Raw genomic sequence first — 21,698 nt, 5'->3', positions numbered from 1 at the left:
CTCCCCCTCCTCTCCGCCCAACGCCCCCCGCCCATTCCCGGCTCTGCCCTCTCCCTCTCCGCTTCCTCCGCGCCTCCTCGGCCATTGGCTCCCGCTCTGCGCCGCGTCTGACGCGGGGCTGGGCCGGCCCGGCCATGGTCGCTCCCGCCGGCTCCGCGGCAGCCCGGGCAGGCGGCTGGGCTCCGCGCCCCGCTCAAGGTGGGTGTCCCCTCCTTCTATCGCGCCTTTAAATTTTTTTTACATATTATTTTTAACGTTGGGGTGTTTATTTTTTTTTCTTTAAATTGTTGTATTTGCTTTTTTTTAATTTAATTTTATTTTTTTTTTTAACGTCTTCGCGATTACTTCCGAGAGACCGGCAGCGCCCGCCCCGCCCGTCGTTGGGTGCTCGGTCTGTGTGTGTGTGTTTATGGTGGGGGGCCCCCCCTCTGCTAGCCCCCCCTCCATTCCCCAACCCCCTCCCCCGGTGCGCGGTGCCGCCCCGAGGCGGAGGGGATGGGCGGTGGAGCGCGGCCGGAGCGCGCAGCCGGCGGGGGCGGAGAGCAGAGCACATCCTCCCCCCTTCACCCCCCCTCTTGTCCCCCCCCCCCGCTGCCGCCGCTTCAAAACAAACCCGTCACCAAAATGGTGAAGAGGTGAAGGAGGGAGAAGGGAGGAGAGGGGGAAGCGGCGTCGCCTCCTCGTCCTGGGCTCTGCGGGGGGACAGGTGAGATGGGGAGGGGGACGCGGGGAGTGGGGGGGGGGACGGACACGCGTGTGCTGGCTGCGTCGCTGATGGTTTCCTCTGGGTGCTGCTGATGGGGGTGTGGGGGTGCGAAGCAGCACAGCGGGGTGCTCACCCCACTTTGGGGCTACATCACCCCCTCCCCCCCCCGGGGACCCCCGCGGTGACAGTCCCCAAGCCCAGCCGCGAGCCCCCGGCCACCCCCGTGGGACGGAGGGGGAGGTAGGGGCGGCCCGGCAGCTTTTGGGGGGTGCTTCACCCCTCTGGGGATGTGGGGTGATGCTTAGGGTGCTGTAGGGGGGGGGGGAGGAGGGGGCCACCAGCGAAGCTGGGGGTGCCGGTGGGTTGGGGGGGGGGGGGGGTTGAGGGGCCGGAGTTTGATTGGCGTGAGCAGCTTTTTGGAGAGCTGGAGGTAAAATGAGTCCCGGAGCCTCAGCGCCTTGGCCGGGTGCCGGCTCGGGAGCTGACAGCTGTGATTGTTTGTTCCTCGGGGCCGGTGGTGGCAGTGGGGACACAGGCGACACTGGGGACACAGCACCGTGGCTGCCATTTGACAGCGACCCGGAGCGAGGTGCCGCGGTGGGGGCAAAGCCCCCGGCCCCCCCCCCATCCCCCCCAGCCCTTTAGGGGCCTCCCTGGCAGGATGAGCATTTCCTCGGCGTGGCAGTCCGAGGAGGGGGACATGGGGGACATGGGGGACAGGGTGTCCCGGCAGCTGGGGGCTGGTTAGGATCTGTAACGCCTGTTTGCCAGCAGCTTATCTGCTTCCCTGCAGCTCGCCCCTTGGCTTTGTTGCTGGCTTTTTTTATTTATATTATTCTGCCCCCCCCCCCCGTCCCCCGTCCCCTTGCAGCACACACACACACTCAGACACACAGACACCCCTCTTCCCTTGCACCCCTTGGGTGTCCCCCCTTCCCCCTCCCCCAAGCTCTCATCCTTGCTGGCTGTTGGGAGCTGCCACACATTTTTCTCAGGGTCCCCCCCCCCCAGTTGTGGGCAGGGGTCTGGGCAGGGAGGCAGATGGGGGTGAGTGGAGCACAAACCAGTGTGAGCTCCCCCAGCCCCTCTGCCCATTTCCCCCTGGCTGGGTTTGGGCTGATCCTGCTGCTCCCAAGCTTCTTCTGCAGTGAAGCAGCTCCACGTGGATTTGGGGCCTGGGGTTCCTCCCCCAAGGGGGGGGAGTTTCTCCTAAACCCCTGTCCCAGGGCAGCCAAGCACAGTGCTGGTGGGGACAGGGCTGTGCCTGACTCCGTGTGACAGGGACACTGAGGCAGCTGCATCCTCTCATCCCCGCCGTGGGGTTTGGCTGTAGGTAAGGCTTATTCTGGATTTTTTTTTTTTCCTTCCCTGGGCTGGTTTGGTAGCGGTCACCCCAGCTGAGGCAGCGCCCGTGTGTCCCCTGGGAGCTCAGCCTGAGCTGCCTGCCCTGCCCGGGGGCTCCTGAAGGTCACGGACCTCAGGAAAGGCCCCGTGGCTTCTCCTTTCCTCCCCTCCCAACTTTGCCCTTCAGCCCCTGCAGTTGTCGTGGCTTTGCCAGGCTGAGGCAGCCGCAGTTGTGCCGGGTTTGGAGCAGGTGGCCCTGTGGCCTCCGAGCTCTGGGGGCCACCACTTGGGTTTCACTGGTGCCGCCACGGCGGGGATTTAAGGGGTGGGTGTTGGAGGATCCATCTGCTGGCTCCGTGCTCCCACTCCCCCCGTGGTTCCCCCCCAGACTGAGGGGGCTCCTCGCCTTGGGTGGTCGCATCCCCGGGTGGTCACATCCCCGCGTGTCCTCGGTCCTGTGGGGGCTCTGGGGACCTTGGGAAGTGCTGGTGTTGTCAGGGGGTGACCTTGGGCAAGTCCCTTTGCTTCCCCAGGCTTCTGTCTTGCTCCGGAGAGCAGGGTGGTGGTTCGTGGGGTTAATTTCCCCCCTGTCCTCCCCTGTCCCCTCCTCCTGGGGCTGTCAGCTCTGCTCGGGGAGTCTGGCCGTGGGGGACTGCTGTGAATTATCCCGTCCCCGCGTGGGCAGGGTGGAGGCAGGGATGGTGCTGGAGTCTCCAGGGTGGATTTTTCCCAGGCTGCCAAGTGAAACAAGTGGGGTCTGATTCTCATTTAACGCCGGGGCCCTTCACTGCCACTCTGGCAACGTCAAGGAGCCTAAATATGGTCATAAAGCACATGCACTTCGAGGTCCCTCCGTGCTGCCAGGCCAGCGGCGCCGGCGGCTTTTGTGCGAGGGAGAACAAAGCCCAAAGTGTCAGACACAAAAACTGGGGAGCAGGACCCCGGTGCCATGGTACTGGGGTGTGCTGGGAGCTGCTGGGCAGGGAGGTGGCCGTGCTGGTGCAGGCCCTGGGTGATTCCAGCAGTGGAGGAAAGATGCAAAACCAGCAATGGGGGTGATGCCACCAGGAGGGCCTTGAGCAGGAGGGGAGGGCTCTGCCACTGTGAGCCTGGGCGAGCTGGTTAAACCTTCAAAAAAAAACCGTCAGAGAGCCAGAAATGGCTTTTCCCTCCTATTTTTCCAAGGCAGAGGTCAGGCTGGAGGGGACCCGCCTTGGGATGCGGCTCATTTTGGGGAAGGGACATGGGGACACGGCGTGTCCCTGCCAGCATCCCCGCTTTTCTGGATCACCGGGTGGCTCGTGCAGAGCTTCCCGGGCAGGCGATGCCTGAGGCTTGGGAAGTGAGCAGGAAGCATCCCGTTAAATCCTGTTAGTAGCCGGGAGCACATTGGAGGTGGCCCCGGAGCGGGCGAGCAGGGGCTGCCGTGTAGACGCCGGCTCGGACTTCCCCATCTGTAACCGGAGCTAAAAATATCCCCCTCTGCCTTGCCCTGTGGCCATCCCATCTGTTGGGAGGGCGAGTTCCTCGGCCCGGAGACTTTTTTCCTATTTTTCCAGCTTTTCTGGCAGTTCCTGGAGGCTGGAGCCGGCTGGAGTTCAGAGGTGACTCTATCGCATCTGACAGTCCTGCCCCCGGGAAGGGACGGGGAGGGGGGGAGAGCAAAAATTGAGTCAGAGCAGGGGCAAGAGGAGGAGGAGGAGGAAGGCTGGGGAGGAAGGAGAGGCACGGAAACCCGTGGCCAGGCCGGGTGCCCACGGCCACACTCACCCTCCAAGTGGTGGCAGGGCCACGGGATGCATCAAGCCCAGTTTGTTACGTTCCCATCTCCTGGACCCTTCAGGGTCAGGTTTTAATTTTCTATTTAATATTATTTTTAATATTATTTTGCTTTCTTTTATTTTTTTTTCCTCCTTTAATTAGCGACGCTTGCAACAACAACAACAAAAAAAAAAGCTGAAATTTGTTAATAATTTTGTTTGATCAGAGCTTAGGCAGTGCCGGAAGACCTCAAGGTTTTTCCCTCTGCCTTGTTTGAGCAGCAGTTTGCTTTTGCTTTCAAGATGGATCTGGCCGTCTGCCTGCCAGCAGCTCTACCTCTACAGATCTGTCGCTTTTCATCTTGCACTCCAGTTTGCTTTGCTTGTGGGGTTTTTTTTTATTTAATTTTTCCCTTTTCCCTTGCTCCTGGTGCCTCCCCGCTGGAGCTCCCCACCGCTCGAAAAACGGACAAGAGCTTGCAGCCTTTAATATATATATTTTTTTATTATTTTATTTTTTTATTTATCAAGGATCCCACATGGAGCCAGGGCTTGTTAAATACGTGGGAAATCAATTTGGAGCAATTTCTTTTTTTTGAGGAGGGTGGGCTGTACGATTTCAAGTGGTGGCTACAAAGATGGGGGGAGTGGAGCCTTCGAGCCGCGCTGGGAGGTTTTTTTCTTTTGGGGGGGGAAGTTTGTCCTGTTTTTTTCTGTGGTTTGCACCACGGGTGGGGGGTGCAGCAGCTGCTCCCCAGTTCCCAAGCTCTTGGGGCCCCTTTCCCTCTGTCTGGTTGGGATGGGTGAGCTGTGGTTCCTTGCTGCCGGGGTCCTTTTTGCCACTTGTGGTGACGTGTCCTGGTTGTGCTTGGCTGCTGGGCTCCAATCCCTGGGTGCTGGGTGCCACCCAGTTGGGTTCTAAATGTCCTTGTGCCCCTCCAGTCCCCACGGGGAGCCTTCCCACCTTTCCTTCCCTGCCCAAATGAATCCCGAATCGGCAGAAACCGCGGATGGGTGGGTAGGGCAGGGTGATGGCCACGTTGGGTTGTGTCAGGCTCCAGCAGCCACCACCCAGGAGCCACTGTGGTCACCTCGAGGAGCTGGACTGGCCCCTTCCAGGGCCACCCATTTCCTCCCATCCCGAGGAGGATGGATTATTTCCCACCCTGCAATTAACCACTGGGGTTTTTCTCCCCCTTGCTGCCCGCACACCGAGGGGCTCGGCGGCGCCCGCCTCCTGCCCCTTCTTGCTTTAATTAAAAAAAAAGGGTTAATTGAAAGGCAAAAAGGAGGGAGCTGGGGGCTTCCCATCCACGCTGACCTTGCCCCCACCTTGCTTGGGTCCTGCTGGCATCAAGAGCTCAAGGTCAAAGCCGTGCGAGGGCTTCCACTGGGTTGAAGCGTTGCCACCTCCTGCCTTGAGTCAGCGTTGGGTTGGGGTTGGGAAGGTGGTCATTAAATGCCCTATTTTGGGGCAAGGAGGAGGAGGAAAACATTTCTCTCCTCCAGAACTTCAGAAAGCTTCCAGCAAGAGCCGGTGCAAACCCAAAACCACTTCCAGGAGGAGGTGGCTCCCATTGCCCCCCCCCCCTTCCCCCCGTGGCTGGGGGTGTGGGTGGGAGTCAGGGTGCTGGGGGACCTCCTGATTTTTAATTTTTTTTTTTTGGGGGGGTGGGAAGCAGGCAGGCAAAGCTGAATTTTTATATTTGAAAAAAAAAAAAAGATTTGGAAGGCAGCACCTGGGGCCCTGATGTCCCCCCCTGGGCCTGTCACCTCTTCTTTGGACATGGAAGTGCCTTTTGGGAAAATAGGACTTTTTTCCATCCCTTTAGAAAGCATTTTTTCTCCCCTTTTCTTTCTTATTTTGAAGATGAATTTAAATCTTTGTTTTTTAATTTTATTTTTAAAGATGCTTTTTCCTTTCCAATTATTGGAAGACTTCAGGGAAAAATTGGTAGGTGCCACAGAGACAAATACCCAGGAACATATCCCATGTCCTGTAGGTTGGGAATATTTGTGGGGTCAGATTGGTTTGGGTTGGTTTTCCTCATTTTCTGATGTTTGTGGGGTCAGTGAGAGTTTCCTACAAAAGCAGGCAAAATCTGGGGGGGGGGAGTGTGAAAAAAAAAAAGGGGTTTTGTTAAAAAAGACTGCATTGATCTTAAAGAAAGTAAATAGGTTAAATTAAATAAGTTGGACGAAGGAGTTGATTTTAGCAAAAAACTGGCAGTGTTTCTGGGTTTCTGTCTGGAATTTTTGGGTTGTAAAACCTGAAATCCCTCCCCCACCCTGAGCATGGTGCTGCAGCAGGAGTTTCTACTGGCAGGGCAGACAAAAATTTTAAATAAATAATAATTAAAAAAGTAGGTGAGGTATTTAGACCATCCAGATGATTTTTTTTTTTTTTTTTTTTTTTTTTTTTTTTAATTTCCCCAGTGCAGCCCCTGAACCCATCCTGTCCCCTCCAGGGCTGAGGTCTCAGTGTTGGTGGCACCAGAGGTGGCTGAGCTGGCTAAAAATGGTGACAAATGTCCCTGTGGAGCTGAGGTGTGAGGAACAACCTTTGCCTTGTCCCCTTGCTGGGGACAGTGACTGTCCCTGGGCTGAGGTCTCCTCTGGTACCTCCAGGCTGGTGCTGCTCAGCTGAACGAGGGAATGGGAATTCATCACAGAATCCTGGGATGGAGGGACCTTAAATCCTCCCCAGTGCCCCCCCTGCCATGGGCAGGGACCCCTCCCCCAGCCCAGGGGGCTCCAAGCCCCATCCAAGCTCCAACATTCCCAGGGATGGGGCAGCCACAGCTTCTGGGGGTGACCTGGGGCTCAGCACCCTCACCCCAAAGAATTTCTCCCTCCCTCCCTCCCCAAGATCTCCTCTCCATCTCCCCTCTTGCAGCTGGAAACCCTTCCCCCTCATCCCATCCCTCCAGGCCCTTGTCCCAAGTCCCTCCCCAGCTTTCCTGGATCCCTTCAGGCACTGGAAGGTGCTCTGAGGTCTCCCCAGAACCTTCTCTTCTCCAGCCTGAACACCCCCAACTCTCTCCCCCCGGCTGGAGTGAAAAATCAGGAGTTTTTTCCAAACCTGGCATTGCCCCCTCTCCCTGCCCGGCAGCTTGAGAGGAGATTTCACCCTTTTAGGGAGCTGGGATTTTGGCAGCAAATTGGTTCCAACAAATGGAAACCTGGGGTGGAAATCCTGGATGGCTCAGGGGGGGGGCAATTTTCAGCCCAGGATTCTGGTGAGGAGCAGCACTCGGGGGTCACGGGTGGTGGGGTCTCTGGGTGCCTGGACCCCCCTGGTGGTCTCTGAGCAGGGTTTGGGGTCCAGCAACCAGGAGTCTCCCATGGGTGATGCTGTCCCCAAGGTGTCAGACATCTGGTCCCATCAGGCAGACAAGAGGCTTCAGCTCTGCCAGGGGAGGTTTAGGAAATTAGGAAAAAATTCTTTATAGAGAGAGGGTGATCAGGCACTGGAATGGGCTGCCCAGAGAGGGGGTGGATTCTCCATCCCTGGAGGTTTTTAAGAAGAGACTGAATGTGGGGCTGGGAGTGGATCCAGGGTTGGATTTGATGATCCCAGAGGTGCTTCCCAACCTGGCTCATCCTCTGATTCTGGGACCTCCTGGCTTCCAGGCAGGCCAAGAGTCTCCCATGGGTGATGCTCTCCCCGAGGTGTCAGACATCTGGCTCCACATCTATCTCCTGGCTTCCAGGGATCCATCCTGGATCCATCCCCAACCTTCCCTGCTTCCCCCGTGTCCCTGCTGGGAAATCTCCCACCTCTCCAGGCCTGGTGATGCTGCAGGGTGGGGTGTGGAGCAGGCATCACCTCTTTGCAGAAATCTCTCTCCTCCTTTGGCTCTGGGGAGGTTGGGTGCTGCAGAGTCCACCCCCCTACCCCCCTTCCCAGTTTTCCAAAATAGAAGCAGAACAAATGGTTGGAGCAAGATGCTGGGGGAGAAGGCAGCCAAAGCTCTTCCCGTGGCAGCTGGTGGCTGCTTCTGCTGCTTCTTGCTCCTTCCATCAATCCTCCCAGCAGAGACAACGTTTGCTTGCCCGGGGTGACTTTGTTTAGGGTGACATTGGGTGCCCCGAGGTTTTTTTTGGGGGGATGGTGCCATCCCCCTCTGTTTTTTTGGGTTTTGATGGGGCAAAAGGGGTTTTGGCACCGTGGTGGAGGGAGATGGGGAGGTGGGTGGCACCCCTTGGCCAAGGGACCCTGTCCCAAAGCAGTGATGTGGGTGCTGGGGTGGTGGGAGCTGCCACATCCTCCTTTTCCTGGGGTTTTTTTTTTGGGGTGCTGGGAACCACCTTTGGACCAAGGGGTCCAAGCAACCTGCCCAAGGGGGACAGAGCTGCATGTTCAGGGCCCCCAGGAGAGGAAATGTTGAGAAGAGCTCTGGTTGCAACTCAAAAAGAGAGTTTTGGAACAAACCCATCTTTAATTTATTAATTACCCTCAAGTTCCTTCCCAAGCCTGGGCTTTAGGGAGCAGAATTTCCCTCCTGGCTCTGATGGGGCAGTGTGGGATTGGGAAGGTTGGGGAGAGGTTTCCTCTAAGGGAAGATGTTCCTCTCTTCTCCTTTTCAGCCTTTTCAGCTCAGCATCAGCTGGGGTGACCTTCAGTGCCTTCTGCCAGGGGGGGGGAAGCTGCTTTGCATGCCACCTCCCTGCCATGCTACACAGAACCCGGGGTCTTTTTCTTATGCAAATGCAGCTTTTTTTTTTTTTAGCTTCTGGAAGAGAAATGCCTTGGAGGCTAAATCTGGAGCTGAGGGCATGGCTGAAAGCAACCCCAGTAGCTCCAGGGCTGGCAGGTCAGACCCCAAGGCTGATGGCTCCTCTTTGGCAACTGAAGCAAAATGCTCTGATTTATTTTTTTTTTTCTCTCCCCACCCTGAGGTTTTGCAGCCTCTGAGGGGCTGGTGGGATGTTGCACTCGGAAGGGTTGGAAACCCCAGCGTGGGGTCCAATGGGTGGTGTCCAACACCCACTGCCCCATGATGGGAGCATCCAGAGGAGCTGCTGGGAGGGCTGGAACAGCTCTGGAGCCAGGGGGAGAGAGTTGGGGGTGTTCAGGCTGGAGAAGAGAAGGTTCTGGGGAGACCTCAGAGCACCTCCCAGTGCCTGAAGGGCTCCAGGAAAGTTGGGGAGGGACTTGGGACAAGGGCCTGGAGGGATGGGATGAAGGGGAAGGGTTTCCAGCTGGGAGAGGGGAGATGGAGAGGAGATCTTGGGGAGGGAGGGAGGGAGAAATTCTTTGGGGTGAGGGTGCTGAGCCCCAGGTCACCCCCAGAAGCTGTGGCTGCCCCATCCCTGGGAATGTTGGAGGTTGGATGGGGCTTGGAGCCCCCTGGGCTGTGGGAGGGGTCCCTGCCCATGGGTTGGAGCTAAGTGATCTTTAAAGTCCCTCCAACCCAAACCATTCCACGGGTTGATGATTTCTCAGTCTTACAATGTGACATCCTGACTTCTGTGATTTTTTCCCCCCCCCCAAGTATTTACCTTCTTAAGGACCCTTTTATCCCAGCACCCCACTGCCCACCCAGTATTCCCACTTTGGCCTCTGTTCCAGGCACTGTGGCTGCTCCAGCATGGGACCAGTGCTGCTTTTCATGTGATGGGGACTTGAGTTTTGTCCTCTGGGTTTTTTCTCCCACTCTTGAGAGGTGCTGGGTGCTCTGCACCCAACCAGACTCTTCCCACCCACTCAAAGGGCGAGTGTGGGGTGGGCTGAGGTTTCCCTGGGGGCTTTCTGGGATCCTCTGGGACCCCAGGAGCCTCCTGCCAGCCCCTGTCCCTCATGGGGGTCCCAGCAGGGGTGGTTGTGTGCAGGTTTATTTTATTTTGGAAATTGTTTGTCACAGTGGGTATTGGGGTGGGAAGGGAGCTGGGGGGAGGTGGAAATGTGGTTAAAAGTGGTGTAGGTTCTGCTGGTGCAGTTTTTCCTCTTTCTGTGCTGTGGGAAAAGTTCAGGCTCTTGGGGTTTGGAGGGTCCTGGTTCATCCCTTGCAGCCTGAAAGCTTCCTGAAATCACCCTGAGGGCTCTTGTGAGAAGGTGGCACCAGGAGCAGCCAGAGGGAGCTTGCAAAAAACCTGGAATTGTGTTTTTTTCTCCTGCTGGGAATCACCCAGGAGCTCAGGACCTCCTGCGTCCCCTTGGTCAGGGGATGGCAGCAGGACCTGACCTGGGCAGAGCAAAGGGAAAAGGAAAACTGGTGGAAAATAAAGGAAAATAAAGCTGCTTGGCCAAGGTTTTGTCTCTGCCTGGTGATGGGCAGAGCTCAGCCCTGCTCTGGGGCCCTGGGGAGGGACTTTGAGATTTGTCCCTTTGTCCTGGGGAGGTGGCATTTTGCATCCTCCCAAACCCTGTGGGGTGGAGCAGCCGTGTCCAGGGGGGCTCCTGCCCCAAATGATGCCCCAGAGCAGGGACAGGAGCTGCCCCCCCATCCCCTGCATCTCTTCAGCTCCTCGGTGGCCGACGATGAAGCTGAGGAGCTGCCTTGGTTGGTTTTTTGTTGTTTTTTTTTTTTTTTAAATTAAAAAAAAAAAAGAATTTACTTTGAAAAAATTCTTTTTCCCTAAATACATTACCAGTGCAGCTCTTCCATATTTCAGCCACCCTCTCCCTCCTGTTCTCAGCCTGAAGTCTCTAATGCTGAGATGACAGCATCACCCTCATCGCCATGGCGATGTGCAGGGATGTATTTAACAACAAAAAAAATTTTTTAAAAAATTAATTAAATAAATAAAAAAAACCCCAAAAACCAAACAAAAAAACCAAAAGCAAGGACCAGAAGCCCTGCAAGGATTATGACTTCAGTGAGGGATCAGGCTGAAGGGGAATCTGGGTCATGGCTGGAGCAGGCTTTTCTTCCAGCCTCTCTTGGGTAATTCCAGGGGCAGAGCACCCATGGGTGCTTCCTGAGGTGGCTCTGCCCATCCTGCACCCCCCGTTTTTGCTTGGCCAAGAGCATCACTCTGCCCAGCCCAAACCCAGCCTTTTTAACCCAAATTCTTCCCTAGTACCAAGCACACAGAACCCCAGAGCCCTGGCGTGTCCCCCCTCCCTGGTTGATGCTCTGCAAGTTTTCTCTCTCATCCCCCAGAATAAACAGGAGCGGGTTGGTTTTTTTCTTCTAAATTTTTTTTTTTCTCTCCTCCTTTTTTTTTTTTTCCCTTTTTTTCCACACCCCCAGAGCCTCTGTTGCTGGTGGCAGGCAGCCCAGACTCTGTAGGAACTCAGAAATGCTGCAGTTCCAAGCCTGGGCTGCCCTCTCAGTTTCGCAATCCTTTGGAGGGGGGAGAGAGATGGAATAAAATGGGAGGGGAATTTTTTTTAAATTATTTTTTTATATTTTTCTTTTTTTTTTTTTTTTTTTTTTTTTTCCCCTTCATTAGAGATTTATAGACTTTCCCACCAGTAGGGACAAGGAGTGGGAGCCGAGTGGACAATTTCCTACAGTAAGTTTGCAACACTCTCCAGACCCCTCTGTGCCATTTTCTGCTGGGGGGGGAGGGGAAGGGGAGGGAATTGATTTAATTTTTGGAATTTTTTTTTTAATTTTTGGAAAACCATCGGCAGTGCTGGCAGGGATGGGGGGGCCAAAATCTGCTGGTGTTGGGGGCACCTCCCATGACAGCTTCCCCCACCCCCTTCAGGTGGAGTTATTTGGCTTGGTTATTATTTTTTTGGTGCTGTTAAAACCTTTATTTTTTTTTCTCCCTGTTTTTCTCTCACACTCAACCCCTCGAGCTGCCCGGCCGTGCTGGTGGCCCTGGTGGCTTTGCCACTGTCCCTGTCCCCCTCTGCCACTCAGGGCTTTTATTTTATTTTTATTTATTTTTTAGGTAATTTTAGGCAATTGTCACCAGGTGGTACCTGGACAGGGGAGGATTTTGTTGGACCCAGGGTGTTCGGAGCAGCTTCTGGAGGCATCTGGTGGGTGGCTTGGCCACCTCCTGTCCCTCCAGGTGCCACCTCCTGTCCCTCCAGGTGCCACCTCCTGTCCCCACAGGTGCCACCTCCCTCTCACAGCCCCCATCCCTTTTCCAGTGCTCCCAGGATGGGGCAAAATCCTCCCCCCAGGAGCTGAGTCCTGGCAGCCCTGGAGCCTCCAGGGATGAAATCGCTGCCCCTGGTGAGGGTTTTTTTTTTTTTCCCCATTTTTTTTTTTTTAGATCTCACATCTGGTTTTCTCAAGACTTTTTTCAGCAGGGGAGGGGGGGAGCAGGGGGGGGGAATCGTTTGAGATCTGATGAGATAAGGGGGAGCTGCCTGTGAACAGAATTCCTACCGGATAATTATTTATACCCCCGTGTGCGTCACTGGTAAACATCTGGATCCGCTCCAAACATCTTCACTTGATTTCTTTTGGAGCCTCTTGGGGGGGGGGAAGATGTTTGTGAGATCCCCACCTCCTCCTCCTGGGCTGAAAAAGGGGGGGGGGGTGTTCAGGCAGCAGCCCCATAACCCCCTCCCCCCTTCCCCTTTTCCTGGGATTTCTCCTGGAGCGATGGGGTGGGAGTCACGTTGCTTTTCTTGGGTGGAGAAAGTTTTGGGGCTTTTGTGGGAAAAATATGAGTGGTCAAACCCCCACCCCCCCCAAACAAGCCCAAATGTGGTGATTTCTATTTTTTATTCTATTTATGGGGGGGGGGGGTAACCAGGCTCCTGACCTTTGGGGCTCTTGAAGACCAGGGCTGATTTCTTGCTTTGGGTAGAGCCAAGAAATGAATATTAATAACTTTTCCCTGGCTGGGAGCTGAGTACCTGCTTCCCTGGGGCTCCCTGGAAAGCTCTGGCTGGGCTGGATAACAGAACCACTCCTTGGGAAGGGGCTGGAGAGCATCATTCCCTGCTCCTTTTCCAGCTGGGATGCAGATGGGAAGGGGCTGGAGTGGGAAAGGAGAGATGAAGGGAGGCTCTGGTTTGCTTTTCATGTGCCTGGGGCAGGGCTTGCAGGGGCCACCAGCAGTATTTTATTTTATTTTATTTTATTTTATTTTATTTTATTTTATTTTATTTTATTTTATTTTATTTTATTTTTTTATTTTATTATTTTATTTTGGTGTCTGTGTTCCTCCTTTTCGCAGCCCCCGGCCCCTCCTTGCACGACTGTGGTGGAAAAACCATCCTCCTAAAACCATCACCTTGAATCCCAGGAGGGTTTTGGGGGTGGAAAAGAGCCTTAAAGATCATTTCATTCCAACACAGAGCTGGGTGCAGGGTGCCAGCTGGGTTGGGATCTGGGTCTCACCTCTGCGGGGCTTTGGGAAAAAAAAGGAAAGGAAAAAAAAAAAAAAAAAAAAAAAGAAGTTTCAGGGCTGCACTCAGCCTTAATCTCTTTAGAGTGCATTTTGTTAATCCTTCATTAGGATTGCATTGTGAGCTTGTTATCCCGTTAGGGCTTAGAGCTGGGGTGCCAAGGGGCTCTGTCCCTGTCACCAAGGGCCACGTGTGGCCGGGATGTGGCAGTGGCACCGGGGGGGGGGCTCAGCTCTGCTGGGAGACCCCAAAAGGAGGGAGTGCCAGATGGGAACCATGGAATGGGTTGGGTTGGAAGGGACCTTAAATCCCCCCCAGTGCACCCCCTGCCATGGGCAGGGACCCCTCCCCCAGCCCAGGGGGCTCCAAGCCCCATCCCAGCTCCAACATTTCCAGGGATGGGGCAGCCACAGCTTCTGGGGGTGACCTGGGGCTCAGCACCCTCACCCCAAAGAATTTCTTCCTAATGTCCAACCTCCATTTCCCCTTTTCCAATTTCAAGCCACTCTCTAATGAGAATATATGATACAAATAATGAGAACTTGGGGTGAGATCCAGAACCAGAGAATCATGGAATGGGTTGGGTTGGAAGGGACCAGAAAACTCATCCAGTGCCCCCCCTGCCATGGGCAGGGACCCCTCCCACAGCCCAGGGGGCTCCAAGCCCCATCCAAGCTCCAACATTCCCAGGGATGGGGCAGCCACAGCTTCTGGGGGTGACCTGGGGCTCAGCACCCTCACCCCAAAGAATTTCTCCCTCCCTCCCCAAGATCTCCTCTCCATCTCCCCTCTTGCAGCTGGAAACCCTTCCCCCTCATCCCATCCCTCCAGGCCCTGGTAAAAAAGGGGAATGGGATTTTTATTTTTTTTTCCCTCTTCCCTGTCGTTTCGTTTTGGTGTCAAAATGTGGCTCTGGTGGTTAAAAAAAAATAAATTTGCAATCTTGGTGCTTTCCTGCCCAGGCTCCTGATGGCTGAAAGGTCCCAGGGGGATGTGTGTGGCCGTGTCCTTGTCCCTGTCACCACGCCAGCTCCAGAGGGGACTTCAGGGACATTGTCCACCCAAAGAGAAACGGCTGAAAGCACCCAGGGTTCCCCCTGGAGCCTTGGCTGGGCTGTGAGAGGTGTTTCATGGACATTTATTTCCCTCTGGGTGTGGGAACGTCTCTGGGTTGTGCCGTTTGGCAGCTGCCAGGGCACGAGGACACGGTGAGGGGCTCCAGGAGGTGGGATCTCCACGGGGGTCTCCGAAGGGGATGTGGGATTTGGGCATTTTTGTTTCTTGCTGTATTTATTTATTCCTGAAGCTTTGCTGGAGGCTGGGGGGGGCCTTTTATCCCCCCCTGGAGCTCCCAGAGTGCTGGGCCCTATCCTGAGCCATGATTTCCCCTTTTTTTATCCTTCCAGCAAAGGGGCTGAGCCCTCAGGGTTTCCCTTTGGGGTGGGCTCAGCCAGGGCTGTGCTTTTGGGAAGGGAGAGCTTTTCCAAAAAGCTTCTCTCCCCTTTTTCCTGGGCCTATAATTAGCCCTGGCTCCCGGCCACCATATACTGTACGATCCTGGAAAGAGGTCATGGCTTTGCTGGAATTCTTGGGAACAGAGGAGCTGCTGCTGCCTTTGCAGCTGGGAAAGCAGGGCAGTTTGCAAGCAGATAAGAAATAGGGCAAATGCAAGTCTTTTTTTTTTTTTTTTTTTTTTTTTTTTTTTTTTTTTTTTTTTCCATCCTGTGATTTATGGGCTCTGGGCATGGCATCCAAGGGGCTCCTCCCTGCTCTGGATTGGGAGGTGGATGAGTCCCTTTGGATCTGATGAGGTTGGAACCTCTGGTGTGCTGCTGGATGCTGCTCCTCCTTTCCCCTTTCCTTCTTTACCCTTCTTTCCCCTTCTTTTCCCTTTCCTTATTTCCCATTTCCTTCCCCCTCTTTTCCCTTTCCTTCTTTCCCCTTTCCTTCCCCCCCCCTTCCTTCTTTCCCCTTCTTTCCCCTTTCCTTCTTTCCCCTGCTTTTTCCCTTTCCTTCTTTCCCCTTCTTTCCCCTTCTCTTCCCTTTCCTTATTTCCCATTTCCTTCCCCCTCTTCCCTTTCCTTCTTTCCCCCTCTTTTCTCTTTCCTTCTTTTCCCTTTCTTTCTTTCTTTCCCCTTTCCTTCCCCCCCCTTCCTTCGTTCCCCTTCAATCCCCTTTCCTTTTTCCCCCTTCCTTCTTTCCCCTTCCTTTCCCTTTCCTTCTTTTCCCTTTCCTTCTTCCTCCTTCCTTCTTTCCCCTTTCCTTTTTCCCCCTTCCTTCTTTCCCCTTCTTTTCCATTTCCTTCTTTTCCCTTTCCTTTTTCCCCCTTCTTTCCCCTTTCCTTCTTTCCCCTTTTCCCCCTCCCTCCCCTCTCTCCTCTCTTTCCCCCTTCCTGCTGCATCCCAAAGTTTGCCCAGGGCTGGAGAAGGGAACAAACTCTTCCTCTGTGCTCTTTTATTATTTTTTTTATTTTTATTTTAATTCTCCTTTCCATTCCCAAACTCCCCAGGATCCCCCCACGGGGCTGAGCTCAGGGATCTGCTGGAATTGTTTTTTGGTTTTTTTTTTTTTTTCCTCCTGTGCAAAAAAATGGGAGAAAACTCGAAGTGAAAAGAGGTTTTTTAAAACCTGACTTTCCCTTTGCTTTAACTGACTCCCAGGCCTCGGAACCTCTTCTCCCCCCTCCTGTTTCCATTTTTCCTTTAAATGTCAGAATTCCCAGGCTGGGATGGGAAGAAAATCAAGTTTTTAGGGGGAAAAAAAATCAGGGCAAAAAACCCCAAGGATGCTGAGGGACAGGAGGCTGCTGCCCCAGCACCTTTCTCAGCACTGAGGTTTTCCAGTGGCTGCAAAGACTCAATAAATCCTTTTTTTTCCTCTTTTTTCTTTTTTTCTTTTTTCCTTTTTTCTCTTTCTTCTTTTTCTTTCTTCTCTTTTTTCTCTTCTTTTTTCTTTTTTCTCTTTTTTCTTTTTTCTTTCTTTCTTTTTTCTCTTTTTTTTCTTTTCTTTTTTCTCTTTATTATTTTTTCTTTTTTTCCTTTTTCTCTTTTTTCTCTTTTCTCTTTTTTCTTTTTCCTCTTTTTTCTCTTTTTTCTTTTTCGTCTTTTTTCTCTTTTTTCTTTTTTTCTTTTTCCTCTTTTTTCTCTTTCTTCTTTTTTTCTTTTTCCTCTTTTTTCTCTTGTTTCTTTTTTTTCCTTTTTTCTCTTTTTTCCTTTTTCTCTTTTCTCTCTTTTCTCCTTTTTTCCTTTTTTTCCTTTTTTTTCCTTTCTTTTTTTTTTTTTTAATTCCATTTACTGCCCTGTTCAGGTTGTGTTTGGGAGGTGGGATTTTACCAAGGCTCCTCAGGGTGGATTTGTTGGAAGTGCTGGGATTTTCTTCCCCCCCCAAAGAATTTGGGGCAGTTTCCTCCAGATTTGTGCAGCTGGGTTGATTTTTCTTTTTTTTTTTCTTGAGTTTTTCTTTTTTTTTCCTTTTTTTTTTTTTCTCTAGGTGCCTATAAAATCCCCTCCTGGCAGTGGGGGGGTGGGGGTGGTGTGGGAGTTGCTGACAACAGCACTGAATGTGAAAATGTTTCATGGGTTTTTTTTTTTTTTTCCTAAAAAAAAATCCTTGGGTGAGAAATCTGGGAAGGAGAAGGAGATTTGCTGAGGGCCCAGGGGGTTTTTTTGGGGCTCAAACCTGTGGATTTGGGGCACCTCTGGGCTGGTTTTAGTCTGCAGCTTCTGGGGGGGGGGTGCACACTTGGATTGGGGTTTGCACGAGGGGTCAGGGCTTGCACAAGAGGTTGGGGTTTGCAAAAGGGGGTGGGGCTTGCACATGGGGTTTGCACAAGGGGCTGGGGTTTGCACAAGGGGTCAGGCTTGCATGAGGGGTAAGGGTTTGCACAAGGGGATGGGATTTGCACAAGGGGATGGGGTTTGCACATGGTATTTGCACAAGGGGTCAGGGTTTGCACAAGGGGATGGGGTTTGTACAAGGGGTCAGGCTTGCACAAGGGGATGGGGTTTGCACATGGGGTTTGCACAAGAGGATGAGGTTTGCACAAGGGGTCAGGGTTTGCACAAGGGGTCAGGGTTTGCACAAGGGGTCAGGCTTGCACGAGGGATTTGCATAAGGAGATGGGGTTTGCACATGGGGATGGGGTTTGCACAAGGAGATGGGGTTTGCACATGGGGTTTGCAGAAGGGGTGGAGTTTGCACAAGGGGTCAGGGTTTGCACAAGATGTGGGGTTTTCACATGGGGTTTGCACAAGGGGGATGGGGTTTGCACAAGGAGATAGGGTTTGCACAAGCTGTCAGGGCTTGCACAAGGGGATGGGGTTTGCACAAGGAGATAGGGTTTGGGTGAAGGTGTTTGTTGGGTTTCCATGGGGGGGGAGCAGGGACAGAGCCAGCTCAGTGCCAGATGTCCCCAGGGCTGGTGGCTGCTGAGTGAGGTGACAGCAGAGCAGGGTGCTGAGGGGACCTGGGCTCTGCCTGGGAGCATTTCTATTATTTATGTTACTTATTTTATATTATTTATATTATTTTATATATGTTATTTATATTATTTATGTTATTTACGTTAATTTCTGTTATTTATTTTATTTTTATTATTTTATTTATATTATTTCATATTATTTATATTATTTAGGTTATTTATATTATTTAGGTTGTTTCTGATATTTATTTTATTTTATATTATTTTATATTATTATATTATTTATATTATTATATTATTTATATTATTTAGGTTATTTCTGATATTTATTTTATTTATTTTATATTATTTTATATTATTATATTATTTATATTATTTAGGTTATTTATATTATTTAGATTATTTCTGATATTTTATTTATTTCATATTATTTTATATCATTATATTATTTATATTATTATATGATTTATATTATTTATGTTATTTATATTTATTTTATTTATATTTATTTATATTATTTATATTATTTACATTATTTACATTATTTACATTCTCTGCATCCTGCCTGGCCCCTTCCATCTCCTGCCACCTGACCCTGGCTCCCCAGCCCTGGATTTTGGACCTGTCCCCCCATGTCCTTGTCCTCAGGGGTCCCCAGGATTTGGGGTGCAGCCTCCTCACTGCCCAGCTCAGGGGATGCTCCCTGCTGGTCCCAGCCAGGATGTTGGTGGCCACTTTGGCCACCTGGGCACACACTGGGCTTGTGCTCAGTTTTGGTGTCCCCTGGGGACCTCCTGCTGCTGGGGGGGTGCAGAGTGGGACAAGGAAGGAAGGGAGAGGCTTTTTTGGGGGGAATTACCCAGGATTTGGGCAGGGAGATGTTTGTGTTTTCAGCTCTGCCCTTTGCCTCCCCTCCCCGTGCCTCAGTTTCCCTGCTCTGTTTCCTTGGGGCAGTGGGACCATCCCACTGGGGGTCCCCTGCCCACCCCTGGGTGACGTGGGGGGGGTGGCTTTGCTCTGAAACCCTTGGCAGGTCCTGGTGTCCCCCCCCCCCCCCCATCCATCCAGCTGGAGGTTTCAGTTCTGCATCTCCAGGGGGAACTCGAGAGTGAAACTTGGTGGCTCTGGTGTCCCCCAGCACCCTCCTCCCTGTCCCCCCCTCCACCCTCCTCCCTGTCCCCCCCTGCACCCCCTGATGTCCCCCAGCACCCTCCTCCCTGTCCCCCCCAGCACCCTCCTCCCTGTCACCCCCAGCACCCTCCTCCCTGTCCCCCCCAGCACCCTCCTCCCTGTCCCCCCCAGCACCCTCCTCACTGTCACCCCCTCCACCTTCCAGTGTCCCCCTGCACCCTTCTCCCTGTCACCTCCTGCACCCTCTAATGTCCCCCAGCACCCTCTGGTGTCCCCAGCTCCTGGCAGGGGTGGTGGCAGCTGTGCCACCTCCTTGTCCCCTGGGACCGTCCCTGGGTGCAGGTGGGGAGCGAGCACCCTGAGCCCCCCCAGGGGTTGGGTTTGGGCAGGGACCCCCTGGTGGGAGCAAAACCTCCCCAAGGTGACCTCGAGGAGCAGGGGAGGGGACCCCCCCCTGCAGTGCCCACCCTGCCCATCCCTGGTGGCACCTTCAGAAGGGGACCTGGGACCAGGGCTTGGAGGGATGGGATGAGGGGGAAGGGTTTGGATGGAAGATTTTGGGGAGAAACTCTTTGGGGTGAGGGTGCTGAGCCCCAGGTCACCCCCAGAAGCTGTGGCTGCCCCATCCCTGGGAATGTTGGAGGTTGGATGGGGCTTGGAGCCCTCTGGGCTGGGGGAGGGGTCCCTGCCCACCCTTGGGTGTCAACCTAGAGGAAACCCAACTGGAAAGGACCCATCAGGCCTAATGAAGCCCTGGTGGGGGGTGCAGAGGCCAAGCCATGGCTGAGATGCTGTGGTTTTAGGAGAAATGGAGAAAGGGATTTTTCCTTTTTTTTTTTTTTTTTCATTTTTTATGGTTTTGCTTCTGCTGGAGCTGAGCCTGGCTGGGACCTCCCCCAGCCCCCTGTGGCACAGGAGTTGGGCTCTGGGGTCCTCCTGGTTTAGGGTGGGGGGTCCTGCAGCCCCCAGCAGAGGAGGAGGGAGCTGGGGGATGGAGAAGTTTGGGTTTGGCATCCAAATATTTGTGGCCTCGAGGCCGTTGCTGGAGGAAACCCAAGAAAAAGGGGAAGGAGAGGTCGTGGTCTCCTCTTCCCCTCCGCAATCTGCGCCTCCCACTTGGCCTCCCAGCCCCGTGGAGCCGTGGGGGGTGGAAGTTTGGGAGGAGATGGATACGAGGGGATATTTGGGAGATGTGTATCTATCTATGGAGAGAAGTATTTGTGTGTATATATAATTTTTTATTATTTTTGGGGGGGATATCAGCAAAGCTTGGCTGTGACATTCCTGAGCATCAGCTGAGCAGGTACCCAGGGAAGTTCCCAACATTTCTCCCTGCTCATCCAGGGATCCTTCCTGCATCCAGGATTTTTCCAGGCAGGTAGCAGCAGCTCCAGCAGCCTCAGCTTGCAGCAGTTCAAAAGCTGGGGGGGTCCCAGGAGCTTCCCCCCACCCCCAGCTGGGAGGTTTTCCTGCACCACCCGAGGTGTTTTGCTTTGTTGCTGGGTGAAACCAAAGCTTTGGGTTTCAAACAGGAACAATTTTCTTGTCTGCTCAGCATTTCTGCCTGGAAGCTGGACAAAAAGCTTCTCATTCCCCTTTTCCTCCCCTTATTTTATTTTTTTTTTTTTTTTGTACTTAACAAGAGGAATTCACGTGGCTTTGCCTCCTCCATCCCTCCCCTCTCTGATTTCCCCCCTGCCCCAGCTTAGAAAATAACAGAATGGTTGGAGAATAATTTTTTCTTCTGCCTCTCCCCATTTCTCTCTTTAAAACACAAAATCTGAGGAGCCACTGGAAGATCTTGGAAGTGGCTGCCCCATCCCTGGAAATGTTGGAGCTTGGAGCATCCCTGGAGCTTGGATGGGGCTTGGAGCCCCCTGGGCTGGGGGAGGGGTCCCTGCCCATGGCAGGGGGGGCACTGGGGGAGTTTTCTGGTTCCTTCCAACCCAACCCATTCCATGATTCTCTGGTTCTGGATCTCACCCCAAGTTCTCATTATTTGTATCATATATTCTCATTAGAGAGTGGCTTGAAATTGGAAAAGGGGAAATGGAGGTTGGACATTGGGAAGAAATTCTTGAATTTGAGGGTGCTGAGCCCCAGGTCACCCCCAGAAGCTGTGGCTGCCCCATCCCTGGGAATGTTGGAGCTGGGATGGGGCTTGGAGCCCCCTGGGCTGTGGGAGGGGTCCCTGCCCATGGCAGGGGGGGCACTGGGGAGGATTTATGGTCCCTCCATCCCAGGATTCTGTGATAAATTCCCATTTCCTCGTTCAGCTGAGCAGCACCAGGGTCCCCTCCCAGCCTGGAGGTACCAGAGGAGACTTCAGCCCAGGGACAGTCACTGTCCCCAGCAAGGGGACAAGGCAAAGGTTGTTCCTCATCCCTGGAAATGTTGGATTTTGGATGGGGCTTGGAGCCCCCTGGGCTGGGGGAGGGGTCCCTGCCCATGGCAGGGGGGGCACTGGGGGGGCTTTAAGGTCCCTTCCAACCCAACCCCATCCGTGGTTCTGTGATTCCTCCCCATTCAGGGGGTTTTGCTTGGCCCTGTGTCCCCTGTTCCAACCCCAGGAGGTGGTGGAGGTGACAAAGGGGGGGGTTTGGGTCCCCCTTGCACAGAACCAGGGCCCCATTTTCACACATCCTCCACCCAGCCCATGGTCCCAGGCTGGGGGGGAGGGTCTGGGGGGTGGGTGCTCTGCCAGGGTGATGTGAGAGCCATCAGGGTGGGGACAGCACCTGCAGGATGGGTGCTGAGCTCCTGCAGCTCCCTGGGTGCTCCTGGTCACCCCGATGTCCCTGGGAGGGGACACCAGGGTTTGTCCTGGGGGAGGGGGAATGGGCAGAGAATCAGCCCCTGCCCCCCCTCCATGTTGAGGCAGAAAGTGGCAGAAACAGCATCCCCTGCCCTGGCTGGGGGATGTGGCACTTGTCCAGGTGACACTTGTGCAGGTGTCCTTGTCCCCACCTCATCATTTGTTTTGTCAGATGCTTTATTGTTGTTGTTATTATTCTTATTATATTAATATTATTTTTTATTTTTATTTTTATTTTATTATATTTACATTTA

At 53.3% G+C, this 21,698-nt stretch overlaps 1 protein-coding gene across 1 annotated transcript in view; it reads left to right on the top strand.

The window, feature by feature from the left end:
* Positions 1-552: 552 nt before the first annotated feature.
* MEF2D (myocyte enhancer factor 2D) overlaps positions 553-21,698 on the top strand; it is a 76,406-nt gene continuing 55,260 nt past the window's right edge. The window contains 2 exon segments of the mRNA XM_071726948.1: positions 553-706; positions 11,212-11,274. The gene's annotated coding sequence lies outside the window, so the exon portion shown is untranslated.

The sequence above is a fragment of the Heliangelus exortis genome, chromosome 27 (genome assembly GCF_036169615.1).
Source record: "Heliangelus exortis chromosome 27, bHelExo1.hap1, whole genome shotgun sequence".
Lineage (NCBI taxonomy): Eukaryota > Metazoa > Chordata > Aves > Apodiformes > Trochilidae > Heliangelus > Heliangelus exortis.
This window is presented reverse-complemented; position numbering and strand designations above follow the sequence as displayed.